Below are 12166 nucleotides of genomic sequence, written 5' to 3'. Positions count from 1 at the left end.
AACATGACAGTGAGTTTACAGAGACAGAGAGGAGTTGTTTATAGACACTACCTAATTCTATTTGAAGGGAAGAGGAGATTCTGGGGCAAAGTCTTGGCCTTGGCACAGCTGAATTTAAGATGGAGATGATATATACATAAAGGGCTGCGACAAACGATAAGAGAGAGAATGCACAGAGGGCTTTGATTTTAACTTGTACTGAAGGAAGCAAAAAGCAATGGCACCTATGGGTTAAATAATCATGTTTGTACTTCTGTTGTTGTAGTTCTCCCTGCCTCACATTTTTAAAGGACAGGAAAAATAAAACTATGTTCTGTCTGCTATTTTTATTTGTAACAATAATTAGTAGGATACTTAGTAGCTTATTTTGTATAGTCTCCTTGAAGTATTCCCTTTTTGCTATTATTTAAATTTTTGTGCCTCTGTTCCCTAGCTGGACTATAAATTTACTGAGATACAGAAAGATTCCTCATGCATCTCATATTAGTGTTAAAGAGAATGGACGTTGTCAACAGACAGATCTGAGTTTGAATCCTAACTTCCCATAACACATGTGACCCTAAGTAAATTAGTTAACTGCTCCGATTCTTTGCTTCTTCATCTGTGCAAAGGAAAATGATATTTATATACTGGGTTGAATACTATCCCCAAAAGATTCATTATCTTCCCCAAACCTCAGAATGTGACCTTATTTGGAAATAGGGCTGTTATAGATGTAATTATTTCAGATGAGGGCATACTGAAGTAGGATGGACCTTTAATCCAAAATGACTGGTACCCTAATGAGAAAAGGAGAACACTGTGTGAAGACACAGACACAGAAGGAAGAAGGCCACTGGTGGCAGAGACAGAGATTGGAATTAGGAAGGTGCGAGCCAAAGAACGTCAGGATTGCTGTGACCATCAGAAGCTAGAGAGAGGCATGGGATAGATTCTCCCTCTGAGCCCCCACAAGGAAACCAACCCTGCCAATATCTTGATTTTGTACTTCTGGCCTGAAAGGTGAGAATAAAATCCTGTTTTAAGCCACTCAGTCTGTGGTTTCCTAGCAGCCTTAGGAAGCTAGTAGAACTTACTTCATAGAATATTTATCCATTTTGGTTGAAATAATTTACATGAAGTACTTACCATGATGCTTAGCACAGAATAATCACACAGTAAATGTTAGCTCGCAAATATTTACTGACTGAGAGAATGAGAGTCCATCCAGAATATACCAACTCCCTATCCTTCTCTACATTCAGATATTTTACTAGAGAGAGAATAGGACAGCTGGAATTCTCCTTTCTAAGCTTCAAAGTGAAGTATGTAATTATTAAGGCACATTAAAAGGTGTTGGGCTGGAGTTTCTGGGTGTTCTATAATGACCAGTTTAAAGAATGAGGCCAAAATGTACTGATGGAGATAAAGGAATTAAAATAAGAAACAGCCATTGATCCAGAGGGTTGCAAAACCTGCAAAACAGAACATACAAAATCTTGAGGCAGGAAGTGTATCACCATGAATCAACTGTAGGGAAAGCAAAAAAGTGAAACCAAACTGAAACTGTTAAACGAGAGAAACAAATTCAGGATGGCAGGCCACAGCAAGCAGACGAGAAGCAAGAGTATAGACGTCAGTGAATAATCACTTTATTGATTTATAGATTTTATTTATCCTGAGGCCACTTTTTAAAATATAGTACTTATTCATTTTTTTCTTTGCAATTTTATTTTCAGAAATAGGAATTTTTTTCATCTTTATTGGAGTATAATTGCTTTATAATGTTGTGTTAGTTTCTGCTGTACAACAGTGAATCAGCTAAATGTATACATACATCCCTATATCCCCTCCCTCTTGAGCCTCTCTCCCACCCTCCCTATCTCACCCCTCTAGGTAGTCACAAAGCAGCGAAATGATCTGCCTGTGCAATGCAGCAGCTTCCCACTAGCTATCTGTTTTACATTTGGTGGTGTATATATGTCAATGCTACTCTCTCACTTCATCCCAGCTTTCCCTTCCCCACCACGTCCTCAAGTTCATTCTCTACGTCTGTGTCTCTATTCCTGCCCTGCCACTACGTTCATCAGTACCGTTTCAGAAACAGGAATTTTTGAAAATACAGAGGAGCACAAAAGTTAAAAAGCACCCAAAATACGCTGAGCTGGAAGCTATTTACAGTCCAGGTATTAAGCTTTCTACACACAGGAGCCATGTCTGTCTTGTTCACTGAGGCCCCTGTGCTCGGCAGAGGGTTTGCAGATAGGAGCCATGCAATAAATATGTGTTAAATGACAAAATAAACTGGGTTAGGCATATTTTCTTCCTCAAGTTTTCCAAATTTAAAAATGGGATTACGCTGTATCTGTTGATGGCAAGCACCAGCTCCAGAGCTTCATTCTTTCTTTGTTTTCAGATTTAATCAGTATAGGCACTACATGCACTGGGAACGTTATTTCAACACTAGCTTGATGGAAACGCAAATGCTAGTTCACCGAACTTTATTGCATATTAACATTGTATATCGTACATAATTTCTCTGGAGCCAAATTCCTCTAATTGCAAACTATCTTGTAAATCTCTGTCATATTCTCTTACCTACTCTTGATGATGTATTCCATGCAATAACTGCCTAAATACTTGACAAACTGTGGCATATTACATGTTTATCTCTTCCAATTTAGGTTGAAATTTACACTTGAAGATAAGGTTCCTTGACTGAAAATAAGAAAAAAATTTCTTATTTCCTCAGAAAAATTCAGGTACTCCAACAGTAAATCTACAATGGAAATCACTAGTGGGAAGCCACAGATAATTCGTATGTAAATCAAAGTCTCCGGTTGGTTCTTCTAACTTATACCTAATAAATGAATCCTCAGAGGAGGAAAAAACTCTGAAAAACACATGAAGGCAATGATTTTCCAGAAATGTTGCAGGTGTTTCTCATAAGAATAAACATAAGAAAGCAAATCACAAAATAAATTCCCTTGAGAGAGAAGTTGTATGCCCCAAACACTGACAAAGTATGAAGCTAAATTAAAACATAAGTTCCAACATAATTCAGTTTATTTTGTTTTCTAAATTTTACCTCCTTTAAGCAATGATACTTTTATCTAAGGCTCAAAGCAGAACTGTGAAACTTATTTAAAAAGGCTTCTTGAAGATATTTCTAACATGAGCAAAATCAGAGAATGTCTCAGAAAATTATACCCTTTCAAGATGAAACAACTGCAGAAGACTGGGTTATGTACTTGAACTAAATGAAACCAAAGGCTTGAATTACTCCCATTATTTTTTGTAAAAAGATAAGTTCATTTTACATTACTCTAGACAAGTGGGATGTGATAGTCAATTAATAATGTGATGCTATACTGTCGTTGCTTTGCTGCAAACTGCCTCTGTCACTTTTGAATGTTTATCCATGCTATTAAAAGACTTAGTCATACTATATAATGCAAAATATCCTAAATCAATATGGAACTAGGTGCAGTCCCTGACATTTTAAAACATTTTTCCAGCATTTTTATGAGGCAAGTAGTCAATAGTATCACCTCAATTATTCTGGCAAAATGACTATTTTTATATGAAAATAGTCATTCCTATCTTTATAGGAAAATTAAGCTGAAAGTAGTTGCTGCTGTCACTGTTAAATTTTATCTTTAATGAAAACAAATTAGTTCATGATTATTACATTAAAAAGGAAATATTAAAGTAAAATTGATAAAATTCCACCACTTAGGGATAGGCACTGTTATACTTTCACATTCTTCTCATTAGAAAAAATACATACATGTATATATATTTTTTATATATGTAGTCTCATCAAAAATGAGATTACATATTATTCTATAGTTATATATATACACATACATACATATGGAGAGAGAGGGAGGGAGGGAGAGAGCACACACAAAAAAGCATCATTCTATGGAAAAATTACAAATCTACAGCATCATTTTAATGATAGTATGATATTCTACAAAATGGCTGTAGTATAATTTATCTAATCTCTCCCATGATGTTCAATATTCAAAGAATTTCCATTAACTTGCTATTACAAACAATGCTGCGTTCAAAATATCATTATACATACACCTTTGTGCATCTACCCAATTTTTTCCCCTTAAGTTTGCATTGTAGAAGTAGAACTGTTGTGTCAAGTGTATTATCATAGAGTTTTTGATATTACTGACAAATTGCACCCCAGACACATGATATCAATTCATACTCCTACTAAAATGTAAGAGCATATTTATTTATTGATATTTACATCAGCTCATATTCCTCTTTTTTAATTTTTATCAATCTGATAACTACAGAATGCTATCTCACTTTTAATAGATGACAAATTCAAGATACATATATATATATTTATATATATATATATTTAGCTCTTTATTGAAATGTAATTGCTTTACACTCTTGTACTAGCTTTTGAGGTACACCAAAGTCAATCAGCTGTATTTATACATATACCTCCATATCCCCTCCCTCCCGTGACTCCCTCTCACCCTGTCCTGGCCCTCTAAGGCATCACCTGTCATTGAGTTGATCTACCTTTGTTACACAGTAAATTCCCACTAGCTATCTATTTTACAGTTGGTAGTGTATATATGTCTATGCCACTCTCTCACTTCGTCCCAGCTTCCCCTTCGCCCCCCACCCCCCCAACCCCGTGTCCTCCAGTCCATTCTCTGAAGATGCATATATATTTTTGAAAAAAAAAAACAAAACTAAATCAACGACTAAAAAAAACAAAGCAAAAAGCCAATAAAGAAGATAAAATGGAATCATAAAAAATAATTAATTAATCTAAAAGAAGACAGAGAGAAAAAGGCTAACAAAGAACAGATAGGACAGAAAACAAATACCAAGATGAGACTTAAACCTAAAAACATCAATAGTAATATTAAATGTAAGGTTGTCAAATTGGATTTAAAAAAATCCAACCGTATGCTGCTAATAAGAATCACACTTTAATATAAAGACACAAAGGGTTAAAATTAAAAGGATAGAAAATTATATACAGCACTAACACCAGTCAAAAGAAGCTGAAGTGGCATTATCAATACAAGGCAAAATAGATTTCAGAGCACGGCATATTGTCAAGATAAAGATGACAGAGAGAGTCATTTCATAATGATAAAGGGGTCAATTCAGAAGGAAAACATAAAGGTCCTAAAGCTTTATGTACCTAATATCAGGGCTTCAAAATATATGAAGCAAAAAAAAAGACAGAATTTAAAGGGGAAAAAAAGATCAATCCACATAATGTTCAAAGATTCCAATACCGGTCTCACAATAATGGATAGAACAGGTAGACAGAAAATTTTTAAGGTTTAGAAGACACATGACATTATCAGTTATCTTGACCTAAGATATTTGACATTTACAGAACATTCCATGCAGTAACAGAAGAAGACATATTCTTTCTACAGAAGATTTAAAAAGATAGATTATATTCTGGGCCATTAAAAATTTTAATAAATATAAAAGGATTCAAACCATATAAAGCATGTTCTCTGATCACACTAAATGAACTCAGACATCTTTAACAGAAAAATCTCTAGAAAATCCACAAATATCTTTAAATTAAACAACAAACTGCTAAATAAACTATGTGTCAAAATGATATCATAAGGGAAATTAACAGTTTTGAACTGAATGAAAATGAAAACATCAAAATTTGTGGGATTCAGCTAACGCTATGCTTAGAGGAAAATGTGTAGCACTAAATACCTGAATTAGAAAAAAAGAAGGGGGTCTTAAACAAATGTCTTGGATATCTATACTAAAAAATGAGGAAAAGAAAGAGCAAATGAAACCCAAAATAAACAGAAGAAGGGAAACAATAAAGATCAGAACAGGAAAAAATAAACTAGAAAATAGAAAATAAAGAAGTTAATGCTGTTTCTTAAAAAAGATTAATAAAATGGATAATCCTCTAACAAGACTTATCAAGAAAAAAGACCCATATTACCAATATCAAGAATGAGAGAGGTGACATTACTATACATACTCTGAGATTAAAATGCTAAGAAATGCAACAATTTAGATGAAAAGGACAATTTCTTGAAAGATACAAACTATCAAAGCCCAATCAAGAAATAAACTAAAGACTTCTCCACCTATTACTTAATTTGCAATTTAAAACCTGCTCACAAAAAGATGGCGGCGAAGTAGAGAGACGTGGAGTGCATCCCTCTCCACAGATGCATTGGGAATGCACGGAAGGACACAGTCATTCCCACAGAGAACCAGCTGAACACCAGCAGACGGCCTCGGACACCGGAAAGGGCTGCGGAGAACCTGACATAGCCGGTAGGGAGGCATCTACGAGGGCTCAAAGAGGGTGAAGCGGCGGAGCTGTGGCAGACGGGAGGGAGTGAGAAACATACGGAGGGTCCGCAGCGCAGCTCAGCGTTCCAGGACCGAGACATCGATCCGCGGCTGAACGGAGGGTCCAGGAGCGGGAGCGTGGGAACCGGAGAGCTGGTTCAGGGGGAGAAACATTGTTGCCGGTAGGGTGACGGACCGAGAGGACAGGAGGGAGGAGGTCCGCGGAGAGGAGTGCCGATCCCTGAGAGCTGCCCGGCCATGATGGCGGCTGGAGGCTGCAGGCTCACGGGCGGGGAGGAGGAGCCGCGCGCATAGCCTCTCTCTCTCTTTCTGCGCCTCTGCAACAGGCAGCGGGAGAGACGCCCTGCGGGGCCACATAAGGCGCTCAGGGATAACAAGCACCCTCAGGCGCTCGGGCGGGGCTAGATTAAAACTCCTTGCAACGCCAGCAGCAGGGAGGCTGCCAAGAGAAAAAAAAAAAAAAACCAGCATCAAAAAGAAAAAACCCCGAGAGAGGCCCAACTCTAAGACTTTCTGTGTACGCCTGAGCCACCAGCGCCCTCTGCAACAGGCACCTCCAAGCCTGACTGAAGCAACAGTGCGCCACTGCTCACTCCCTCCCAGGAGAAGGAGCCACTATTGCACCCTCTCCCTCCCCACACACCGAGGCTTACAGACGAACAATAAAGGAACCTCTGCTGGTCACAGAATAACGCAAAAAAAAAAACCCAAGGCAAGGAAAAGGACACTTACAGCTGAGACGCTAAGGAAACAGAAATAGTAGTATCAATACCTATTGAACTGGTCCATTCGGGGATCAGTTCTGGATTTTTTTTTTTTTTTTTTTTTTCCTTTCTCTCTTTTTTTTTTTTTTTTTTTTTTTGATTTATTAAATACGATCTTAGCCCTAAGGGATCTACAAGTTTTACAACATAATTTTATAAGGATATTTTTTACTCTTTTTTTTTTTTTTTTTTTTTTTTTTTTTTTGCCTTTTAAAATACTTCTATATCTAGCTAAGTTTTTGGTAGTACACACAAAATATCTTTCATACTTTACTTTCATCCCTTTCTTTTATACACTTCTATTCCTTTCTTTTTCTTTCCATATTTCCAACCACATTACGCTCTTCTGTTCCCCTTTCTTCCAGCCATTTTAAGTGTATTTTATCTTAACATACTTATAAGCAACACTATCGGTCTGCTCAGACTCCTTGCTCTATTCTCCAGATGATGCACTGCCTTGGTATTAATATTAGGCTTTTGTCTATATCTTAGTTCTTAGTACAGTTGTCTAATTACATTCTGAGAATCTCCATTCTCTCTGGTGGTACTCCAGCTCATTTCTATATTTGATCCTAGCTTACAAAATCTCCCTGGATTGATGTTTGTATGTGTAGGGTGTTATTTGTTGTTTGTTTGCTTTTGCTTTTGTCTCTGATTTGTTCTGTTTCAGTTGTCAATTTCTGCTGGGTTTCTCTCTGAATATCTGACAGCACACTGGGGTTCTGTCAGGTCTTTCTAGAGCCTTATGTCCTAACGGATTCAATAATTGTGTGTCTTATACATGTATGTGTTTCCTAGACTGAATATTCGTCTAATCCAATACTTGGACATTAGTCTGAGGCTTGGACAGTCTTCTATAAACACCTCTATCACCAGGACAAGCAACCCCAAAAGCTTGGACAACCATGAGGAAACAAAGAAACACCATGCAGGCAAAGGAGCAGGAAAAAAACCCACAAGACCAAATAAATGAGGAGGAAATAGGAAAAATGCCTGAAAAAGAATTTAGAGTAATGATAGTAAAAATGATACAAAATCTCGATAACAAATTAGAGAAAGTACAAGAAACAGTTCATAAGAACTCAGAAAAACAAACAGCAATGGATAACAAAATAACTGAAATTAAAAATACTCTAGATGCTCTAACCAGCAGAATGACTGAGGCAGAAGAACGAATAAGTGAGTTGGAAGATAGAATGGAAGAAATAAACGCCACAGAGCAGGAAAAAGATAAAAAAATAAAAAGACTAGAAGACAGCCTCAGAGACCTCAGTGATAACCTTAAACGTACCAACATTCGAATTATAGGCATCCCAGAAGAAGAAGAAAACAAGAAAGGGTCTGTGAAAATATTTGAAGAGGTTCTAGTGGAAAACTTCCCCAACATGGGAAAGGAAATAATGAACCAAGTCCAAGAAGCACAGAGAGTCCCATACAGAATAAACCCAAGGAGAAATACACCAAGACACATATTAATCAAACTAACGACAATTCAACACAAAGAAAAAATATTAAAAGCAGCAAGAGAAAAGCAACAAACAACATATAAGGGAAAACCCATCAGGATAACAGCTGACCTTTCTACAGAAACTCTGCAGGCCAGAAGGGAATGGCAGGATATATTGAAAGTCCTGAAAGAGAGAAACCTACAGCCAAGAATACTCTACCCAGCAAGAATCTCATTCAGATTTGAGGGAGAAATCAAAAGCTTTCCAGACAAGCAAAAGTTAAGAGAATTCAGCACCACCAAACCAGCCTTACAACAAGTGCTAAAGGAACTTCTCTAAGTAGGAAACACAAGAAAAGGAAAACACCTACAAATACAAACCCAAAACAATTAAGAAAATGGTAATTGGAACACACATGTCAATAATCACTTTAAATGTAAATGGATTAAATGCTCCAACCAAAAGACACAGACTGGCTGAATGGATACAAAAACAAGACCCTTCTATATGCTGCCTACAAGAAACCCACTTCAGACCAAGGGATACATATAGACTGAAAGTGAAGGGATGGAAAAAGATATTCCATGCAAATGGAAGTCAAAAGAAAGCTGGAGTAGCAATACTCATATCAGACAAATTAGACTTGAAAGTAAAGACTATTAAAAGAGACAAGGAAGGGCACTACATAATGATCAAGGGATCCATCCAAGAAGAACATATCACAATGGTAAATATCTATGCCCCCAATATAGGAGCACCTCAATACATAAGGCAAATGCTAACAGCTATAAAAGGGGACATCGACAGGAACACAATAATAGTGGGAGACTTGAACACCCCACTTACATCAATGGACAGATCATCCAAACAGAAAATAAATAAGGACACACAAGCTTTAAATGACACATTAGACCATCTCGACTTAATTGATATTTATAGGACATTCCATCCAAAAACGACAGACTACACTTTCTTCTCAAGTGCACACGGAACATTTTCCAGGATAGATCACATCTTGGGTCACAAATCAAACCTCAGCAAATTCAAGAAAATTGAAATCATATCAAGCATCTTCTCAGACCACAACGCCATGAGACTAGATATCAATTACAGGAAAAAAACTGCAAAAAATACAAACACATGGAGGCTAAACAATTCACTATTAAACAACCAAGGAATCATTACAGAAATCAAAGAGGAAATCAAAAAGTATCTAGAAACAAATGACAACGAAAACACAACAACCCAAAACCTATGGGACGCAGCAAAAGCAGTTCTAAGAGGGAAGTTTATAGCAATACAGTCCTACCTTAAGAAACAAGAAAATGATCGAATAAACAACCTAACCTTACACCTCAAACAACTAGAGAAAGAAGAACAAAGAAACCCCAAAGTGAGCAGAAGGAAAGAAATCGTAAAGATCAGAGCAGAAATAAATGAAAAAGAAAGGAAAGAAACCATAAGAAAAATAAATAAAACTAAAAGCTGGTTCTTTGAGAAGATTAACAAAATTGATAAACCATTAGCCAGACTCATCAAGAAAAAAAGGGAGAAGATGCAAATCAACAGAATTAGAAATGAAAAAGGAGAAGTCACAACGGACACCTCAGAAATACAAAACATCATGAGAGACTACTACAAGCAACTATATGCCAATCAATTGGATAACCTGGAAGAAATGGATACATTCTTAGAAAAATACAATCTTCCAAGACTGAACCAGGAAGAAATAGAAACCATGAACAGACCAATCACAAGTACAGAAATTGAGGCAGTGATTAAAAATCTCCCAACACACAAAAGCCCAGGACCAGATGGGTTCACAGGCGAATTCTACCAAACATTTCGAGAAGAGTTAACACCTATCCTTCTCAAACTCTTCCAAAATATTGCAGAAGGCGGAGCACTCCCAAACTCATTCTATGAGGCTACCATCACCCTGATACCAAAACCAGGCAAAGATGTCACAAAAAAAGAAAACTACAGACCAATATCACTGATGAATATAGATGCAAAAATCCTCAACAAAATACTAGCTAACAGACTGCAACAGCACATTAAAAAAATCATACACCACGATCAAGTGGGGTTTATCCCTGGGATGCAAGGATTCTTCAATATACGCAAATCAATCAACGTGATACATCATATCAACAAATTGAAGGATAAAAACCATATGATCATTTCAATAGATGCAGAAAAAGCTTTTGACAAAGTTCAACATCCATTTATGATAAAAGCTCTCCAGAAAATGGGCATAGAAGGAAATTACCTCAACATCATAAAAGCCATATATGACAAACCAAAAGCCAACATTGTTCTCAATGGAGAAAAACTGGAAGAATTCCCTCTAAGAACAGGAACAAGACAAGGGTGTCCACTCTCACCACTGTTATTCAACATAGTTTTGGAAGTGTTAGCCACAGCAATCAGAGAAGAAAAAGAAATTAAAGGAATCCAAATTGGAAAAGAAGAAGTAAAATTATCACTCTTTGCAGATGACATGATACTATATATAGAAAACCCTAAAGACTCTACCAGAAAACTGCTAGCACTCATTGATGAGTTTAGTAAAGTAGCAGGATACAAAATTAATGCACAGAAATCTCTTGCATTCCTATACACTAACAACGGAAGAGCAGAAAGAGAAATGAAGGAAACTCTCCCATTCACCATTGCAACCAAAAGAATCAAATACCTACGAATAAACCTGCCTAAGGAGGCAAAAGATCTGTATGCAGAAAACTTTAAGACATTGATGAAAGAAATCAAAGATGACATAAACAGATGGAGGGATATACCATGTTCCTGGATTGGAAGAATCAACATCGTGAAAATGACTGTACTACCCAAAGCAATTTACAGATTTAATGCAATCCCGATCAGATTACCAATGGCATTTTTCACAGAACTAGAGCAAGAAATCGTACGATTTGTATGGAAACGCAAAAGACCCCGAATAGCCAAAGCAATCTTGAGAAGGAAAAATGGAGTTGGTGGAATCAGGCTTCCTGACTTCAAACTATACTACAAGGCCATAGTGATCAAGACAGTATGGTACTGCCACAAAAATAGAAAGGAAGATCAATGGAACAGAATAGAGAACTCAGAAGTAAGCCCAAACACATATGGGCACCTTATCTTTGACAAAGGAGGCACGAGTATACAATGGAAAAAAGACAGCCTCTTCAATAAGTGGTGCTGGGAAAATTGGACAGCAACATGTAAAAGAATGAAATTAGAACACTTCCTAACACCATACACAAAAATAAACTCCAAATGGATTAAAGACCTACATATAAGGCCAGACACTATCAAACTCCTAGAGGAAAACATAGGCAGAACACTCTTTGACATACATCAAAGCAACATCCTTTTTGACCCACCTCCTAGAATCATGGAAATAAAATCAAGAATAAATGAATGGGACCTCATGAAACTTAAAAGCTTTTGCACAGCAAAAGAAACCATAAACAAGACTAAAAGGCAACCCTCAGAATGGGAAAAAATAATTGCCTATGAAACAACGGACAAAGGATTAACCTCCAAAATATACAAGCAGCTCATGCAGCTTCATACCAAAAAAGCAAATAACCCAATCCACAAATGGGCAGA

The sequence above is a fragment of the Hippopotamus amphibius genome, chromosome 2 (genome assembly GCF_030028045.1).
Source record: "Hippopotamus amphibius kiboko isolate mHipAmp2 chromosome 2, mHipAmp2.hap2, whole genome shotgun sequence".
In the NCBI taxonomy this organism is placed as follows: Eukaryota; Metazoa; Chordata; class Mammalia; order Artiodactyla; family Hippopotamidae; genus Hippopotamus; species Hippopotamus amphibius.
This window is presented reverse-complemented; position numbering follows the sequence as displayed.